Genomic DNA, 20900 nt, shown 5'->3' on the forward strand with positions numbered 1-20900 from the left:
TGAAAAGTACAGCAAATACATCCACTTTGGTCTAAATATTCATGCAGCATATAATCCACAGTGACGACATACCTTCAGTACTCAGTGTTTGTGTACCTCTAGACATTAAGTACACCTCCCACCCAGCTACCATCCACATACTAACAAGCACACTGGGAGCCAACAGTCTCCTGGAGCAATACTATTGTTGTCCGCTCCTGCTAGACTTGGATGTCTGGGTGTTTGCGTTGGTTAGCTGAATTTTATGTCAAGACAGGAGGCTCCTATTATGCATTCTAATCTTGCTTTAATTAATATAGCAGCAGCCAAGAACTACAAATCCCAAAAGGCTTAGCAACAAGCTAGCCAATGGGAAGAATAGGCACCAATAGGGTAACAGCTATCACCATAAAGTACACACTTGACTGCAAGCAACCCTCTTTTCTTGCTGCTCGCAGTCAAGATAAGTACTCTTTTTTTATTATCACCTCAGAAGCTTTGTTGTAATCTATATTTTATGTGTACATGTGTTTTATGTTTATGGTATTAGTTCAGAACGTTCCGTTTATCCAAGTTGCGCTCTGTGCTTCCATTTCATGAGCTTCCCGCTCCCTCCCACCTCCCCTTCATTCCCTCAGCATTTCTCTTCGTCGCGCGCTATAACGGTTTTAACCGTCACACTGCTTCTCTGTTTGCGCTCCTCGCATTGCCTCTGGCTTGCTGTCACCAGAGAACGTGGTCCTTCCGTCTGCTGCCAAGCCGCCCGGTTCCTTCGACTCACAGTGGCAACATTAATTTCCTCGGACCGCCTTACCACGCCCAGCCTCCTCCAAGGGGGCGTGGCTTCCATCTTCCTTTCCGCATCGGATGGACAGTTTCTATAGTTTTCACACGCCTCAGGGAAGTGTCTCTTTGTTTATTTCTGCCCATTTTTTTTAACCCTTTATCTACTGATTTTTTCTTATTACTTTTTCAGCTATTCTCCTTATAAAATGGAGATAGACACTTCCCCTTTGATGCCTGATTATAATGATGATGGGGAAACTTTTAATCAAGATTTTACTGATTTTATTCAGTCTTCGGTGCAGCAAGTCCTTCAGGCTTCCATGGAGAAAATGCCCAAAAATTCTGTAAGGAATATGATGTCCAATACTTTAATGGACCATTCTGCTGGGGAAAGCAGAAAACACAAATGATCTCCAAATATAAAAAAAAGTTTTCTTCTACTGGCGCACAATTGATGTGTGAGGTTACCTCACAACAGATTGAGGATCTAATTGCTCCCAGGCCTCCGCGAAAGGAGGGGAATAACTCCATCAATGTAAATAGTTCAACTTTGCATTCTAAATGCAAATTAGAAACTAAAAACTTAATAAAGCGAATAAAAAGATTATAATATCAAAGATATTGGACACTGATGATGACATGGATGACTTGGTCCAATCTGATACCACTTTTGACACTTCTTCTCCGCCTCCTGCCAGGAAAATCCAATTATCCAATTCCAATTCCTATTCCTTTTTGGATACCGATGGAGTTCCCATGTTTTATCCTACTCTGATCCATCATCCCAATTCCACTGAATGGCTACCCACTTCCCATGTTGGAGACTACATTTCGTTGCGTCTTCGTCTTCCCTTAGACAAACACTAGCAAAATTACAATCTGAATGTCCCAGACCTTCCTTACCATCTAATATCACTTCTACTCCTTCCATCGATCAGTCTTTAATTACCCTTTTTACACAATTCGGAAAGGACCCTCATAAAGGGGTGGATAAAGCCTGGACAACCTGCCAGGACAAGTTACTGCATGTGGTTGGTCCGCTTGCCCGTATTTTTGACCTTGCCGAAGCAGCCCGACTTGACAATTCAGACATTAATCCTACAGACCTTTCACTTTGGGTTCAAAGAGCTTTTTGCCTCCTGGGCAATGCCAATTAGGCCATCATTCACAAAAGAAGGAAAGGATTGCTCCTAATATTGGACCCTACACTCGCAAACCTTGCTAGTTTCGATACTGGAATACTAGCAGAAAGCCAACTTTTGGGAGATTCTTTTATTAAGGACCTAAGGGCCACATGTAAAAAGATCCAAACTGTGAGTCGCAAAAACGGATGTACAACAGTGTACTTTACACTGTTTGCGATTCCCAGTGGGGTCGCAAATGACCTACCTCATGAATATTCCTTAAAGGAAAACGACATCCATTTCAAAAACAAAAATGAAAAGTTTTCCTTTCATTTTTTGAAAGCAGGCAGTGGTCTGTGGGACCACTGCCTGCTCTGAAAAAATACTTCCGCTGCCATTCACAAAGGGGAAGGGGTCCCTTTGGGACCCCTTCCCATTTGCGAATGGGTTAGCATCAGTTTGAAACTGGTGCTAACTGCGATTGTTTTGCGACCGCATTCACGGTCACAAAACAATCATACATACCATTTGGATTCAGTATTAACAAGTTACCGAATTGCAGTTTGGGCTTTGTACATCCCAAAAAGCATTTTTCAAGTCGCAAATGGGCCGATTCGGCGAATCCGCCCCTTTGCGACTTGAAAAATGCTTTGTACATCTGGCCCTTAGTCGTTATGTTGCCACCTTTTCGTCTATTGACAAAGCCCAACAGTCTCTGAAAAAAGTATTTAACCAGCGTGTTTTTGCCCGGGCCGGTAGAGGCAGGAGCCGCTTTATCAGCTGTGCCTACCGTAACCAAGGTTCAAGAGACTCCTTCAACTCTTCCTACAGTGTCCAGGATTACAAGCCCCAGTTCTACCCACAGAGGTCCAGAGGTTTTCCCGCAGCTGCGGAAAATGATACGTCAAGACCAATAATTCTCAAGGTAAGCCAGTATTTTGGCCTTTCCGTGGGAGGGCGTCTTCGATTGTTCCTACTAAAATGGCATTCCATTACAACAGACCCCTGGGTGTTGGATACAGTTCAGGGTTACTCCAGGGAATTCTACTCTCTTCGTTCCAAATTGTTCTTCCTCCCCCCCCAAGATTCTCCATGGGAATGACCAATCTCATTACCACGGAAGTTCAAGTCCTTTTGCAGAAAAATGCCATTCAACCTTCCCTTCCCAATCCCAAGGGATTTATGAGCTCTCCCTTCCTTGTCCAAAAGAAAAACAAGAAGTTAAGACCAGTAATCAATCTCAAATCATTCAATCAGTTTGTTGTATATCGCCATTTCAAAATGGAAACCATAATCCATCTCAGGGATACTTTACTTCAGTAGGACTGGTTTGTGAGACTGGACTTACAAGAAGCTTATCTTACGATTCCCATTCCTCCTTCGCACAGGAAATTTCTACAATTCCAATGGCAGTCAAAAACCTATCAGTTTTCTTCCCTTCCTTTTGGTCTTTCCTCAGCCCCCTGGTGTTTTACAAAAATATTTAAACCGATTGTCGCCCATCTCAGGTCTCTAGGTATCAGACTTATAATCTATCTGGACGATATCCTTCTTATGTACCAGAATGTCCAAATTCTTTACTCTCATCTCCAGCTCACATGCTCCCTTCTTTTGGATCTAGGTTTTCTAATAAACTCGGAAAAGTCTCTAATGATCGCTTCCTAACAAAAAGAGTTTCTAGGTTTCTTAATAGATTCCTCATCGGCCACCCTTCATCTTCCTCCATCAAAGGTAACCTCAATCAAAAAAGAAATTCTTCACAAAGACCAGATTTCCCTCAGATCTCTGGCAAGAATAGTAGAGCTTCATCTTCCTCCATTCAAGCCATTTTTCCAGGCCCACTTCATTATTGAGCTCTGCAACGTTTAAAAATCCTACATCTTCACAAAGGTCCCGCCTTCTCAGATCTGATCAAATTAGACACAGACTCTCATCTAGAAATTCAATGGTGGATACACCATTTAGATGCCCGGAACGGCAGAACTAGCTTCCACTCAGCGCCCGATCTTGTGTTGGAATCAGATACAAGCCTGACAGGCTGGGGTGCCCGCTGTGGACCAATGTCGACTGGCAGCACATGGTCTTCAAAAGCCTAGCAAAACACAAAGTGCAAAGTTCCATTCTTCTTCGTATGGACAATATATCTGCAGTTCGTTACATAAATCATCTCGGAGGAACCAAATCAAAACCTTTAGCCCAACTAGAAATAAGTATTTGGGAGTTCTGTCTATCCAACAACTTTTCTCTTCAAGTGGAGTACCTCCCAGGTTCCCAGAATTCCATAGCAGATTGGCATTCCTGTCATCTCAAAGATTCCAGCGATTGGAAACTCCATCCCTCCATATTCTAACTCCTTTCGAACAAGTGGGGTCAGTTCCACACAGACCTCTTTGCATCCCGTCTCAATTCGCAATCACAGCGTTTCTTCAGATGGCGTCCGGATCCTTCGGCCATTGCAACAGATGCTTTCCTACAAGATTGGTCTCCGGCAATCAACTGTGCCTTTCCTCCTTACATCTTAATGAACAGAGTATTAGCCCAAATCAGACGCCAGAAAGCATCATTGATCCTAGTGGCCCCATCTTGGCAGTCTCAAGTTTGGTTTCCCCCTCTCCTCGAATTATCAACAGATTTTCCAGTTCTACTTCCTTCTTTCCCATCTCTTCTCCTGGACCAAGCAGGGTCGCCACACAACCTAATTCTATCCAGTTCTCTAACTCTCTTGGCTTGAAAGGTCTCAGGTAATCCCAACAATCCACTCTCATTTCGACAGAGGCTTCAGAATTCATTAATAATGCCTCAGCTCCCGGAACAAGAAAGGGTTATAAATCAGCTTGGTCTCTATGGACAAGCTGGTGTGTGGAAAAATGTATCAATCCCTTTTCAACAAATATAAAACTTATTGTTAATTTCTTGGCCGCAGAAGCCAGTTCAGGTAAGTCATATAGAACTGTAAATCTCTACAGATCAGCTATTTCTATGCATCATCAATATATCAATGGCAAACCCATCGGTGAACATCCTTTAGTCTGCTGTCTATTAAAGGGAGTAAAACTTTCCAAACCTCCTTCCTCGACATACACACATCTGTCGGATGTAACTGTAGTTTTGAACTTCTTCATTTCATGGCCTGATAACGCAGATCTTTCTTTAAAATAGCTTTCAGCAAAATTAACCATAATATTATGTCTTATTTCTATTAAACGTGTGTCTGACGTCAAATCCCTAGAGGATTCTGCTCACCAATTCACTGCTACAGGAGTTTTATTCCATATTCGCAAATGCACAAAAACTAACTTAAATACAGTTTTTTATCCTTTCTTTCCTATTCAACCCAAACTCTGTGTAGGTCTGTGTTTAAAAGAATATGAAAATCGTTCGCTCAACCTCAGAATGTCCTCTAACCACCAACTTCTTATTTCTTTCTGTAGACCCCATAAACCAGTTTCCTCTGCTACTCTTGTCCGTTGGGTTAAGTGGGTCATGTCTCTGGCAGGGATTGACACTTCCACCTTTGGAGCCCATTCTTCCAGGGGTGCCAAGGCCTCGAGGACATTCTGAGGTCGGCTGACTGGTCTAATGACAATCGAATGAACTTTTTATTGTAAACCTATTCAAACTGCAGCTACGTTGGTAATTGATATGCTTTAAACTAGCATAATAGGAACCTTAGGTCTTGACATAAAATGTAGATTTTCCTAGTAATTTATGAAGGAAAGTCTTAATTATCTCCTGTAACCAAGAACTTTTGTCATTTGTGCTGGCAATCGCTATCGTTGCTTCAATATTACCTTTGTTTTATGATCCTAATTGACCTTCTCGCACAAGAAAAGAGGGCTGCTTGCAGTCAAGTGTGTACTCTATGGTGATACTTGTTACCCTATTGGTGCCTATTGTTCTTACGTTTTTTCTTCCCATTGGCTTGTTGCTAAGCCTTTTGGGATTTGTAGTTCTTGTCTGCAGCTATATTAATTAAAGCAAAATTAGAATGCATAATACTCTCCTCCTTGTCTTTAATAAAATTAAGACTTTCTTTCATAAATTATTCATTATTATTATTGAATTACTAGGAAAATCTACATTTACTTACAATAGCACCCTTCACAGTTCACTTGGGTGTTTGCCCGTTTATTTCATTTATGGTTACCACCCAAGCATGTTTGATTTTAGTACAGCCAGCACACAAAGGAGGCTGTCAGTGCAGGGGCATCATAACCATCTTGTGTACCTACACAAGGCCTACAAAATAATCTGCTAGTATTCATCACCCTCCTGCTTACAGCATTGGAGCCAAGGTGTCTGTACTCACAAGGAGTCTGCATTTCAAGGAACGCAGAAAGCCGCAACCCAAGTACATCAAATCTAACAAGATCGGAAAAACGATCTACCGAAGTGGTCAGGATAAAAGGGATGCACAGAATAAAAGAGGCACACTTTTTAATCACAAGATGTATGCACATGTGCACCCCCTACTTAGGATAACGTTGTCCGTTTTACACATCCTGTTTTAGTATGGGACGCTGAAAGAGGATTATGTTGTTGAAATAGCTTTCCTGGGTTTTCTTGCAAGACAAACTATAAACTGTCGGTGAATTTCCCTTTACTGGCGGCATAGTATTAGTTTCCCTTACCACAAAGTGTGGTCATTTCTGCCACGTAATTAGATCCTCCATTACCATATATTTATGTTAGGCCTGATTATGTGTTACTTAAGCTTCAATTTGGGCAAAATATATAGTTTATTTATTCACAAAATGGAGTATTTATCTATTTAATCAGTTCAAAATATCTTTCCTTATCACGTTTACCAGTATGACTTTACTCATCCTATAGATTCACAACTTTTACCCTTTCCTCTCTCGTGAATGTGTTTGCCCTGGTTAAACAGAACATGTCTTCTGTGTCAACTCCTTTCAAACCACTTAATGTATGTGAGAGATCTATTGGCTTTGCCAGGTTGTAGTTAGAGATTGCCAGATACTGCTTTATCTCTTTTAGGCTCCAGTGTCCGTGAAAATAGCCTCACTGGAAGTATTTTTTCCGTTCTGTGAAGTTTGTCCCGAACCTTTACCTCTGGAAGAAAGTTTATTTGGACTGTAGTGATGAGTATTATAAATGTGCACATTCCAGGAAGTATTGACTAGTTTGATCTTCTAAGACCCTATGAGTCCGGGGTTTTGTTCTCAATATAGGATGGAGATCACCACCCTTGAGGTGATGCATGAAATCCCAAAGGCTACCGATCACCGCCTGTGCTAGTGAATTTCCAGGCGAAGTTTTGGGTGCACACACAGCCCTAAAACATTTAGAAAAACAAGTTACCGAAATAAACACACAAATTCTCAAATTAACGTAATTAAGAAAGTACATTAGCCTTTTTAAAGTGTATTTTAACACCTCAATGTCCTAGTAATGAATCCCTGAACCAGCAGTCTAAAAACATCTTTAATAGTATTGCAATCCATTACATTTTATTACAAATATGATGTGTTTATTGCCCTTTGAAGACAGTAAGCACTTCATTTTGGCTCGGAAACACTGCACCGCACGTTGGCCTTTTCCAGCAGTCTGTGCATACTGGAGCAATTACAAAAGAAGACAGCCTGTCCCAGAACTCTTCTCGGATTTAACGCAGTTTCGGGGTTTTAGGTAGTGAACAATGTGTTTTGTATGCTTCACATTGTTCTCCCCATTTGGTTTCATGACGTGTCTTTTCCTTATCAAGCTTTGCAAAAGTCAGCACGTCTGTCTTATTACTGAAAGTGCCCCTCCACTGAGTGATTGACTCACTTCATCCATCCACAGACACATTCTTGCATTCACCCATTCAAAATACTAGACAGACTCCGTATTCAGTGAAAACACGTTTGCAGTTAAAAACTAGACCTTCAGTTTCCCAATTCTTGTTTTCAATGTAGTCAACTGTCGAGTCAAGTCTTATCCTGCTGATGCGTGCTTTATAGCAGCGTAAACGCCTCTTCGATACTCGATTTAGCATTGATGTAATAATCCTGGCATGCCGTGCATGTGGGAAGGTGGAGTGGCACTCTCTGCATGAAAATCAAAACAACAGCACAGGTTGTATGCTACGAGGTTGTTTTATTTCCTTCAAGCACCCAAGTATTATTCGGGTCCAGAACGTTGCTGCCAGATGGACTCATGTCGTGTGACACCCAGCCCTGGTTCTGTAGCCAACAATACTACATATATACATTATGGGCCTCGTAGCTTTGATGGTCAAACTAAACATATTGGCATATGAATAAGAGCTTTCAAAATATTTTTACATAAAAATGAAAGTTCCTTTGATGAAAGGTTACCTCTTGACAACTATGTATGGATGCCACCTCGCTCTAAGTTGCCAGGAGACCATTGTTTTCAGCCTTGGCCTTCCCCATATTGGTATCAGAGCATTGCATGCTCGAGTGAGAGCCCATGACAACACTACTGCTGTACTTCAGTGGCATAACAAAGGCCCCCGCTGTGCAGGGACAGGGGGCGTGGGGTGAGCTCCAGGGGCCCCCTCAGCACAGTACAATATGCACGGACGGAAGGCCCCTGACTGGGTCCAGAGGGGAGGAAGCCCCCTCCAGGAACTTTGCAGTGGGGCCCCTTCAAGTTTCTTTACGCCACTTATGTACTTGACAGTCCCATGGACAGCATTCTCCACATTATATAGCACCACGTCTGCAGAGAGATGAGCTGATATCTCGCAGTTAATACTCGGGTTGCTGCTTTTTGTGACATTCAGGGTGCGCTATCCAGTGCTGCTTCCTTCGTAGTCCGGCTCCCAGTGATTACTGTTTCCTTTTCAGGTGGCAAGGGGCTTTAAATGCCAAGTCGAAGTGACAGTGGAACTGCACACACAGGCTCTGCAGTGGCAGGTCTGAGACATGTTTAAAGGCTATTGAAGTGGATGGCATGATCAGTGCTGTAGAGCCACTAGTAAAATTCAACTTACAGGCCGTGGGTATGTGGTATACCGCTTTACAAGGGACTTACAAGTTAACTAAATATGCCAAACAGGTATAAGCCAATGTCACTAAGTTTAGGGGCGAGAGCACATGCACTTTAGCACTCGTTAGCAGTGGTAAACTGCTCAGAGTCTTGAAGCCAACAAAAACAAGGCCAGGGAAACAGGAAAAGAAAGGCAAAACCTTTGGTGTCTGTCAGTGGGTTGTAAAGGTATTCAGATTATTCTCATCAAGTCCTTGGCCTCTATTCAGAGCACACAGAGTAATGATCACATATGTGGCAATTGTGATGAAGATTTTTTGAGAATTTATGAAGAAGATACAGAGTTGTCGGAGTATTGATATTGTCAAAGAGAAAGAAAATGCAGTGCTTACATGTGAGTGGGTGGATTGTGTGTATATTGAGTGGTGAAGTGAAAGAGATGAAAGTATGTGTAGGCAAAAGGCGAGAGTGAAAAGACTATGCTGAAGAGAAAAGATGATGGGTGAGAAATGCATAGGAAGGATTTCAGAAAGATGTGGAGGGAAGTAGCTAACAAAGTGATAGGCTGCATAGCAAACTCAGACAGTCTGAAGACAACAGACCTTAGTAATGTTTAATTCACAATCTCATAGAAGATCTTCAAATGCCTCACAAACACTCGTAGAACTGTAACCCAAGCCCTCGTCATAAGTGAACTACAGAACTGCACTCTGTGTTGGAATCAATGCTCAACTGATCAGAAGACTCCAGATTATACAAAACTCAATGCCCAGGTTTACCCTCATCCATCCACCCTCCACTCACATCACATTTCACCTTAAAGGGCTCCCAATCCTCAAATGTGCACTCTTTAAACTTTTCACACAAACATACAAACCTTTACACAACATTGGCCCCTCGTACCACAACAACCGCTTAAACTTCCATTAACCTACCAGAAACCTCCGCTGAACCAGACTTCTGCTCACACACACACACACACACACACCCAGATCTGGCAGTCATGCCGCCTAATACTTTGTTCCTAAACCCTAGAACTACCTTCTCAGTTGTTGAATTCCACAATAAACTGAAGCCCTGGCTCTTCCCCTAGCACTGACACTGGTTTGGCCCATACAGCTTCTGCTTAGGAGGCAGAATATTCTCCCAGGTGAGTTGGGTGCTATGGAAATACATATAACATAACATAGGTGCATCATATTTTAGATATCTGTTGTTTTTGTGTGAGATGAGCGGATGCAATCCTGAATGTATAGTGCTCTATTTCTCCTCACCTAGATTTTAGCTATATAATTTAGATCATGTTCCCATATGTTCTTGCTACTGATTAGCATATTGCCTTGAGGTGTATCAGTCCCTGTAACAATTGATTGTTGTGTTCTCAAAAAGCGGACATGTTTCGAGTCTAAAAGTGGAAAGTGACAGTTCCTTCAGTGAGCCAGTGAGATAAATGATACATGTTGTATTGGAAAGAAGGGAAACGGTTGAGACTGATGGCCGTGCGCTGGTGAATAGCTTTTCTGATTCTGGGATATGAAGTGCAGTGTTGAGACTGAGAATACCTCCCAGGTTCATGCACCCTTTGTCACTGATCTCCACAATGTTTACCAAACAATAAAAAAATGAAGGTTACAAGTAGTCTTTCGGATATGCACGTGGGCCTGCAGTGCTGTCAGGTGTGGGAGGAGTCAACCCTGTAAAAGGAGTTCCCAGCAGGCACCCTACAGACAAAGGAGAGGTTTGAAGACTGAGTACAAGGATATTTAAAGGAGTTGGATTTTCATGCATTCAATAAACTCCTGGCCCAGCCAAGAAACAAGAAGCAGAGAATCCAAGCACTGCTAAAGGGTCCCTGCAAGGTTCCAGTCTGAATATCCTCAGATCGGAGATAACTGCTGTCCATAATAAACTCGGGTGTCCAAGCTTGGTAAAAAAAAATGAGTCAGAAAAATCAGATGTGGAACATGCATTTACATTCAATTATTCTAAATGGGGTTTCAGTGATGAATCCAGATTAACCTGAAAAGTGGGCCTGGATCATGGATGAACAATCATCGGTTCTGGGGAAAGTTTAATACAGTATTGCTTGACATATATTAGATAACCCAAGCAAGTAAAAACAAAAACTATCCATTGTAATTGTGGTTCCTTTTTCTTATACACGATGTTCGTATGGCATACATGCGCTGTGCATGTTTTCACATGTTCGCATATAGTTTCTTCCCCTGGACTTTAAAACGTCTATTCTAAGATGTTTATTTGCTTACACTTTTCAAAGTAATTGTGCCTAATCCCAGGAAATGGCTCTGCTGACACTTGGGGTCCACCTCTCCAGCTGTCCTACAACTTTACTACTAACTCAGCTAAAAGTTATTCCTTCTCGGGTAACAAAAATAGAATCAAGCATTTGCCATTTGGTGATGTAATGGAAATAGCTAAAAACAGTTGTGAGCTCACCACCCATCAGGAGCATATGGAGAAAGAAAAGGGGTACACATCCAATATTAGGCAAATAAATAAATAAGCAGTTTTCATGGCGGCCGAGACATAAGGTACATTTTCTCACTGGTCCTTTTATTTTTCCTGAAACTGGCACACCATCATGCGATAATATATGCAGACCAGGGTAGATGATGTAGGCAAGAAGGAGCAGGGTCGTCTGTAAGGCGTGGGCGTGGTCTCTTGAAGTGCTGTATCAGACATGAAGGGTCAAGGGAGGCTAGTATAGGGGCGGAAGTTCCCCCACACACACTACAGACAATGAACTCACAGAAAAAGCATCAAAGTCTCAGCATCACACACAAGCTTTTTATAAATTTAATTCTGGTACCACGCTTTCAGTTAACCCGGGGCCTGTAGGTGTCACGGCTGTCAGGTGCTTGCGTGGAGGGAGCCTGCCAGCTGGTATGAGGACGATACTACCCAGGTGCCAGCCAGGTAAACAGCTTCATAAGCTAGATCCCTGCTGCAACACAACCTTGCCACGACAATCAGTGTGTTGAGTTGAGCACGTAGGTACTGCATGCAGTAACAGTTGAAAATTACTTGGGTGCTTCCAATGCTGCGTGTTCCACCCTCATTGAATGAATCAACCAGTGGAAAGAGGAAATACATAGACACACAGTCAGGGCTTGGAAAACACACTGGTGAGTAGCCCTGTTTTGGGCTGATTGCAAAACGCTTTCTGGAGCCACAATGGCGCTGTGATCATCAAATCAGAAGAGCTGTTCTTTGTCTCCCTTGAGGCTTTAGCCATTTATTTTTACAGGTTCGTTTTTCGCCTTGAATTAGGCAAACTGTTGTACGGCAGGTATAATCTGTGTGGTTTCGATGCTTTGGTTACTTTTGTCATAGCAAGGTGGCTGTGTTGAGGCTCAACCCAAGACACAACTGGGGCTGAGCGTGGGGGTTGGCCGACAGGGTCCAAATACTATGCTGAGCTAGGGCAGACTCCATCACACCCGCCCGGCGGTCGGCCAGCTTGTGCGACCTGGCGAGTATCAGGATTTCATCCAGAGATATCCCTGGCTGCAGCAAGATGAGTTTTCTAAGGTTGGAGGTCCTGCATCCTTGAATCAGTTGTGCTCTTATCTCGTCCTGTTTATTTATCCCTGAACACGTGCTTGTCAACTTGTGCAGCCGTGAGAAGAAAATGTCAACAGACTCTCCTTCCACCAATCTTTCTTGTCTCAGCTTAAATCTTGGGAAGTCAGGGTTAAATTGGGGGTCAAAGTATCTGGTAATAGTGTGACAGCAGAATCAAAATCATCTTCTGCGCAGCTTTTTGCAGGTCTTCAAATAGATCACATAGTTCATCGCCACCCATGTGCAGCATGAGAGATCGTTTTACTGCGTTGTCCATCTCACACGTGGCATGGATATAATGGTGCAGTCTCCCTAGTCACTTATGCCACCTTGGCGCCGCTGTTACTGGATCCTCCAGTGGACTGAACAGTGGTAAGGTGGAGACTGAGTTATGGGCATTGCTGTGTTGTTTTGCAGCTTGGGTGGCGTTGCGGTTCCAACATGAAAGTTGCTTTAACGTCTGACTGGTCTCACTGGGACTTCTAAGTTTGCCGTGTCCTGAGATCTTTGCACCTGGATGTGTATACTACATATGTCTAGCACGTGCCTGTGCAATGTTCAGTTGACACCTTGCACTTGCCACGGCTTGTTTGGCCTCCTTTAGCTATGTTCACTTGCCACCTTGCACTTGCCAATGCTTGTTTAGCCACCTTTGCCAACGTATTCTTGAATTTATTTTTTAACTGGTATATTGGGAGCAGCTTCCCATGGGTCAAGCAGGGGTGCACCAAGACTGATGACCTTCCCCAGTCGAATTCTCCTCACCTCACTGTTTCCAGCAGTGTGCTCCTGCCACATGCTTCACTCGGCCTGTCCGCTTGCCGCTTCCTGCGAGAATGCGTAGGGGGCTGACTGCAGAACATTTCTCTGCCCAGTTTCCAGCACCTGCACCTGCTGAGGGAAATATCCTGGCACAGGTCATTACTTTCCTCAGCAGCCTCATGAGACCTCATGACGCCACCACACGATCTGTTGGAGCACTCCCTCACAGCGTGGTGTGGCCTCCTACTTCAGCGATTTGACCGCCACATTAGGGAAACGTTGTTACTGTGGGCGGGAGCACACACCGGGCTGCTGCTGCCTTATTGCCAATATGGTGAGGTTCAACCCCGGACAAAACTGGAGGCTGAGCATGAGGATTGGCCAACAGGGCCCAAATACTAAGTGGGAACTAGTGCCAATAAATACATGACACACCCAGTTATTGTGGAGGCGAAGATTAACCTCAAGCGGCTACCCCCCTGTATTTAAACCCTCGGGCCAAGTCTGGCTCTTGGGGTGGGTGTAGGCAAGTCACATGGCGTAGAGACCGGGTGTTTCGTTAAAGTGGCGAGGCCAGTTTTTGTACTGATTTCACCACCTCTGATCCAGGGGTGGCACCAACAGTGCCAGGGGTGCAAACGGCAAGTTAGAGGTTGCAACTGTGACCCCTGGTAACCCCTAAATGACGTCCAAGCTCCGACTCTGATCAGTTCCCACCTGATTCAACAAATAGACATCAAGAGAGGATCCCAAAAATCAAGGAGTCTAGCTGAAGGGTGAGTTATGAACGTATACGTTTCAACCATTTCATTACTGATGTAGGAAGAATAGGAACACATTACATACATCACATACATACAAACATAAGTTCCCAAATCCCAATACAAACATTTTAGGCTAGGGATAGTTGTAAACCAATGTAAGTAGTGAAAGGCTTAATACATGACATGCTAAAAAAAAGACAGACTGTGGGTTCAATAGAAAAGGCAGGTCATATTTAGGACAAACAAACACTTATTACTTAGGAAACTTATACACATGTTGCACTGTTAAGTTAGCTGTGCTGAAACACACAAGAGGCCCAAGCCACATTAGAATGAGAGATTTTCTTTAAAGCTGCACCAACTGTCACTTTCAAAATGTTCACTTAGCACGAACAGGGTGGAACAAAGGGGTGTATCCTGCCTTAGCACAAGGATCCTAAAAACCACAAGTCATTCATATCTTGGTGAGGGGAACTCTTAAAGGGTCAGATAAGCATTAGCACAAGGCAGGGCTACTGTGAGCATCATGTAACATATAATCACTTGTTGTGCAGAAAAGATAGAGGTGCAGAATTACGTCAATGTTACTTACCCACCCATGAGGTGACCAGTAATCGTGCATGTGCTCTTGTCAAGAGGTACCTCTCCCCTATTATCTTATCTGTACTGCTTGTCCTTGCTTACGTCAATGATGAACTTGTAACCATAGTTTTTTGTGTTTTTTACAGTATAAATACCACTGCTTGTGAACTAGAACTTTGAACTTCAGTCATGGCCTCTATGTTGAGACTGCCTGTTGTTCTCAGCTGAAAATCGATTAAACCTATATTATTGTGTCAAATTGATCTGTCTTATTTTATTAACAGATGTCCCTCTAACATTACTGTAGGAAGTTGGCTCTGTATGTACTATTTCAAAGTAAGAAATAGCATGCACAGAGTCCAAGGGTTCTCCTTAGAGGTAAGGTAGTGGCAAAAAGAGATAATTCTAATGCTCTATTTTGTGGTAGTGTTGTCGAGCAGTAGGCTTATCAGAGGGTAGTGTTAAGCATTTGTTGTACACAGGCAATTGATAAGGAACACACACTCAAAGACAATTCCAGGCCAATAGGTTTTTATATAGAAAAATATATTTTCTTAGTTTATTTTAAGAACCACGGGTTCAGGATTTACAAACAATACTTTAAATGAAAGGTATTTCACTCAGGTATCTTAGGAACTTTGAATCATCACAATAGCATGTACAGATTTGGCAAAAATGGCAATAAGCTATTTTAAAAATGGACACTGCATAAATCAACAGTTCCTGGGGGAGGTAAGTATTTGTTAGTTTCACAGGTAAGTAAAGCACTTACATGGTTCAAAGTTGGGTCCAAGGTAGGCCACCGTTGGGGGTTTAAGGCAACCCCAAAGTTACCACACCAGCAGCTCAGGGCCGGTCAGGTGCAGAGGTCAAAGTGGTGCCCAAAACACATAGGCTTCAATGGAAATAGGGGTGCCCCGGTTCCAGTCTGCCAGCAGGTAAGTATGGAGGGCAGACAAGGGGGGTTTTGTAGGGCACCGGGGGGGACACAAGTAGGCACAGAAAGTACACCCTCAGCAGCGCTGGGGCGGGCGGGTGCAGAGTGCAAACAGGCGTCGGGTTTGCAATAGGATTCAATGGGAGACCCGGGAGTCTCTTCAGCGATGCAGGAAAGCAAGGGTGGGGGGGGCTCCTCGGGGTAGCCACCACCTGGGCTAGGAAGAGGGCTGCCTGGGGGTCGCTCCTGCACTGGAGTTCGGATCCTTCAGGTCCTGGGGGCTGCGGGTGCAGTGTGTTTCCCAGGCGTCGGGTTCTATGAAGCAGGCAGTTGCGGTCAGGGGGAGCCTCTGGATTCCCTCTGCAGGCGTCGCTGGGGGGGCTCAGGGGGGTCAACTTTGGCTACTCACAGGCTCACAGTCGCTGGGGAGTCCTCCCTGTAGAGTTAGTTTTCCGCAGGTCAAGCCAGGGGCGTCGGGTGCAGAGTGGAAAGTCTCATGATTCCGGCAGGAAACGTGTGGTCTTTAAAAGTTGCTTCTTTGTTGCAAAGTTGCAGTCTTTGTGGAACAGGGCCGCTGTCCTCGGGAGTTTCTTGGTCCTTTTAGATGCAGGGTAGTCCTCTGAGGCTTCAGAGGTCGCTGGACCCTGGGGGACGCGTCACTGTTGCAGTTTTTCTCGAAGTAGGGAGACAGGCCGGTAGGGCTGGGGCCAAAAGAGTTGGTGTCTCCGTCTTCTCTGCAGGGCTTCAGGTCAGCAGTCCTTCTTCGTCTTCAGGTTGCAGGAATCTAGTTTCCTAGGTTCTGGGGACCCCCTAAATACTGAATTTAGGGGTGTGTTTAGGTCTGGGAGGGCAGTAGCCAATGGCTACTGTCCTTGAGGGTGGCTACACCCTCTTTGTGCCTCTTCCCTGAGGGGAAGGGGGGCACATCCCTATTCCTAATGGGGGAATCCTCCAAAATCAAGATGGAGGATTTCTAAAGGCAGGGGTCACGTCAGCTCAGGACACCTTAGGGGCTGTCCTGACTGGTGGGTGACTCCTCCTTATTTTTCTCATTATCTCCCCTGGACTTGCCGCCAAAAGTGGGGGCTGTGTCCAGGGGGCGGGCATCTCTACTAGCTGGAGTGCTCTGGGGCATTGTAACACGAAGCCTGAGCCTTTGAGGCTCACTGCTAGGTGTTACAGTTCCTGCAGGGGGAGGTGTGAAGCACCTCCACCCAGAGCAGGCTTTTGTTTCTGTCCTCAGAGAGCACAAAGGCCCTCACCACATGGGGCCAGAAACTCGTCTCTCAGCAGCAGGCTGGCACAGACCAGTCAGTCCTGCACTGAACCATTGGGTAAAATACAGGGGGCATCTCTAAGATGCCTTCTGTGTGCATTTTTTAATAAATCCAACACTGGCATCAGTGTGGGTTTATTATTCTGAGAAGTTTAATACCAAATTTCCCAGTATTCAGTGTAGCCATTATGGAGCTGTGGAGTTCGTTTTTGACAAACTCCCAGACCATATACTTAATATGGCCACAACTGGTCTTACAATGTCTAAGAATAGACGTAGACACTGTAGGGGCATATTGCTCATGCAGCTATGCCCTCACCTGTGGTATAGTGCACCCTGCCTTAGGGCTGTGAGGCCTGCTAGAGGGGTGACTTACCTATGCCACAAGCAGTATTTTGTGCGCATGGCATCCTGAGGGGGATGCCATGTCGACTTTGCCTTTTTTCCCCCACCAACACACACAATCTGCAATGGCAGTGTACATGTGTCAGGTAAGTGGTCCCTTAGGGTGGCACAACATATGCTGCAGCCCTTAGGGACCTTCCCTGGTCACAGGGCCCTTGGTACCACTGGTACCTTTTACAAGGGACTTATCTGTGTGCCAGGGGTATGTCAATTGTGGCAACAATGGTACATTTTAGGTGAAAGAACACTGGTGCTGGGGCCTGGTTAGCAGGGTCCCAGCACACTTCTCAGTCAAGTCAGCATCAGTATCAGGCAAAAAGTGGGGGGTAACTGCAACAGGGAGCCATTTCCTTACAATTACAATCTATTAAATCAAGTTAAATTAATTTTGTTAAACCTTTCAGAATCTCCTCGGTGTATCCCAGCTAGTCACCAAAGGTGAACAAGCAGTGCACAAGTCAATGATCGTCTGCACAGAAAAGAATACCTTATACCAATACTTTTGCAAAGGGGACGCAGCCAGGCTGAAACCCAGATTTTCTGCAGCAAATTTCTTGAATTCAATGGAACTGTCACAACAAAATTGAGCAATGTCCAGGTGTAATGGGCAGTCTATAAAAATACTTAAAATGGATAAGCTAATAAGTAAACTGAGTATCTCACATTAGGACACAGCATTTTTCGTTGACTGAAAAGCACAAACAATTATATATAAGATAGCAAAGGTGTTTTCTCCACCATATGCCTTATACTCGTTCAGAGTAATAAAAGATTCCTTTGGGGAAACTCACCCACAGCATTAAAGTTAAGGGCCTGGTTTAGATTTCGGCAGATGGGTTACTCTGTCACAACGGTGACGGGTATCTTGTACGCCAAAATATAAATTCCATTATTTCCTGTGGGATTTATATTTCAGTGGACAGAATAGCCAGTCTGCCAAAATCTAAATCAGGCCCTAAGCGATCGCAGCATATGGGCAGTTCTTGCTTACAAAAATGTTTAGAGAGTAGAATTGTCTTTTAATGGCGAGGGGGAAAAGGGAAATTGCAAGTTTTTGATTTGACGTTTTGGACACAGCAACTGCCTTCTCACAGTAGGAGTTTTGTGGGGGGTTGGCAGAGTGCCTAACCCCCCCAGGATGATCAGGCAGGTGATAGGATCTGGGAGCAAGGGGTGGTGTGATTGGCCAGGGGACGAGCTCAAAAGGTTCCTAGAGTGTGTGACATGTGTCACAGGTGCCATTTTAGTTTGTGGTACACACTGGCTGGCATGGGACATTTGGTGAAGTTTTTCGATTTGGTAAACTTCTCATTGGGTCTTGTATGTGTTTTTTAATTGGTACCTATGGTCATGGCCCTGAGTGAAAGCGTGTGTCAGGCTCTAATTATCCTGCAGGAAGCAGGCAGGGCTGATCTGTTGGTGGTGGGGACCCTGATGCAGCAAGGTGTGCCCCATGTGGTGCGGCCGAGGCAGAGGTCATCTGGTGGAGTGGCAGCTGCAGTTATGGCCTGCTCACCTCCAATTTGTAAGCAGAAATGCCTAATTCCTGCCATGGAGGTAAAAGGGGGTGTGGTGATCAGAGCGCGGTGCAGTGCACTGGCTGTTGCAGGCTGGGGTGCCTTGTCATGCTACAGTAGGCAGGAAGAAGCGGGGAAAGTTGGGCACCCCTCCCCCCCCAGAATGGTATCCGACCTGGGCACTACTGCGATGAGCAGGGCTGGTGGGCCAGGTAAGGTGAAATCGAAGGGGCACAGTTGCAGCACTGTGGTGGTTAAGATCAGGCACAGAAGAGCGTGGCAGGGGTTGACCAGTTGGGAACGGCACTCATGCAGGAGCCTGGAGGGCCCCATGCAGCCCATGTTAGGCCAGAGACTGTGGTGATGCCTCTCAGATACACAGGGCAGTGTCAGGTATGACATTATGGTGGTGGGGATTGTGAGGCTGTTTCAGGAACACAAGGGGCTACGGAGTGGTGCACTGGCGAGCGAGGGGAGTCAGGGCCAGAGCTGGGAAGTGGGGAAGATGGCCAGGGAGGCAGGGTCAGAGCAATATTTAGTAATCGCTGAGGAGCAAACTTCTTCACAGAAGAGGCAGGGTATCATAGACATGGGAGCATTGAGGAGTAGGTCAGTGGAATCGGGGGACTGCCCTCATTTTCAATTGAGGGGGGTGCATAGAAGTCTTTAAGCTCTAGACGGGCCATGTCCCCAGCGGGCAGTAGCTGGCAGGGGAGGTCTCCTGCGCCTAGAGTGTGCTCGGTTATCTGGGTGGAGGGGCGGAGCTTCTGGACAGGGGGCTGGGAGGTAGGTGTGGTGTCAATACAGGCCTCTTAGTGGGACCAGGCAGGCGTGCCAGGGTCAGCTTAGTGCCAGCCAGATGGTTGAGGTAACAACAGTGGCAGCACTGGTTTCCGTAAAGTTGGGAGGGTCAAGGGCGGCCTAGGTCACCGGTTTGAAGATGGAGCTCGCGTCTTTGCGGCCACCTCTGTTACAGCATGGGACTGTGCTTCAGGGTGACAAGGACTTGAATCTGCACCCGCCTTGCCTCATTCGGACTCTTATAAGGACCTTTAGGGTGAACAATTTGGTAATGGTGCTGTTAGTGATTTTGAAGTGTCTAGCACAAGTGGGGTTATTGGTGATGATGTTTGGGATGGAATTGGACTTTGATGAGGATGAACTAGAAGAAGGAGAAATTGTGGAGGATGAGGTGCCTGAGAGTACCTAGTGGGCAGCGCCTCATGATGTGTGTACGGGGTTCAGCAAACCTAACTAGAGGGGAAGCATTGGTGTTTGCAGCAGCCAGTAACGGTTTCGGTATCAGCAATGGCAGTGTCCATCCAAACGGAGGCCAGGCAAGGCTGGCACCAGGATGGATGGCTTTGGTGCAGGCCTTGACTTTGAGGACAGATAAGAAGCCAGGTGCTGCTAGGGGTGTTGAGGTGGGGGTGCAGGCTGTAGGGTCACAGACAAATGAACAGAGGGAGTCTGGTCTTTTCTTATTGAAGGGTAAGTACGTGTAGGATCAAGGGACAGGCACAGAGACCGTGGGTGAGGGAGCCAAGGATAGGGAGGGGGCGATCGAGAAACCGCAGAAGAAGGTGCTGGATTCTGAGGATAAGGGTGACAGGAACAGTGCGGGGGATAAGAAGGAGAGCAAGGAGGTGAAATGCAAGAAGCTTCCATACATGGGCATCACTAAGCCGTTGGGTGCCCATTTGAAGCTGGCTACAAAAGAACACATTTGGAAAGGGGAATACATAGAAACTTTCAAGCTCTTTCCTAAGGAGATACTGGCATAAAGAAGGAAGAGTATGAGCTGTCTGCAGGCTTAAGGTGCCGGTTAATATTGAGAATTGGATTTTCTTATCTCTTCAAGCGTGTATTGTGAGAAATATCCTGAATGGGTTGTGGCACTGTTCAAGAACTTTGATGTAGTGAGGAAGACCCAGATTACACTCAGGGGTTTGGCTTGGGTGTGCTATGACAATGAGGTTTGCGCACGGCTCATGGAGGATGCAGATAGTATTTGTGAACAGCTGGACAATGCGCTGTTCCTCCAGACAATGACGCTGGAGATGCCAGCCCCATCGACTTACACAGCGAGTGGGTGGCTGCTGATATACAAATCCTTTCAAGGGCATTCCAAGCAGGCAGGGGTGGGAGTAGCGGGGAGGGGACAGGCTTGGAGTGGAAGAGCTTGCTGGTCCTATAACTGGGGACAGTGCTTGTGGGAGTATTGTT

Source organism: Pleurodeles waltl, chromosome 3_1 (assembly GCF_031143425.1).
Source record: "Pleurodeles waltl isolate 20211129_DDA chromosome 3_1, aPleWal1.hap1.20221129, whole genome shotgun sequence".
In the NCBI taxonomy this organism is placed as follows: Eukaryota; Metazoa; Chordata; class Amphibia; order Caudata; family Salamandridae; genus Pleurodeles; species Pleurodeles waltl.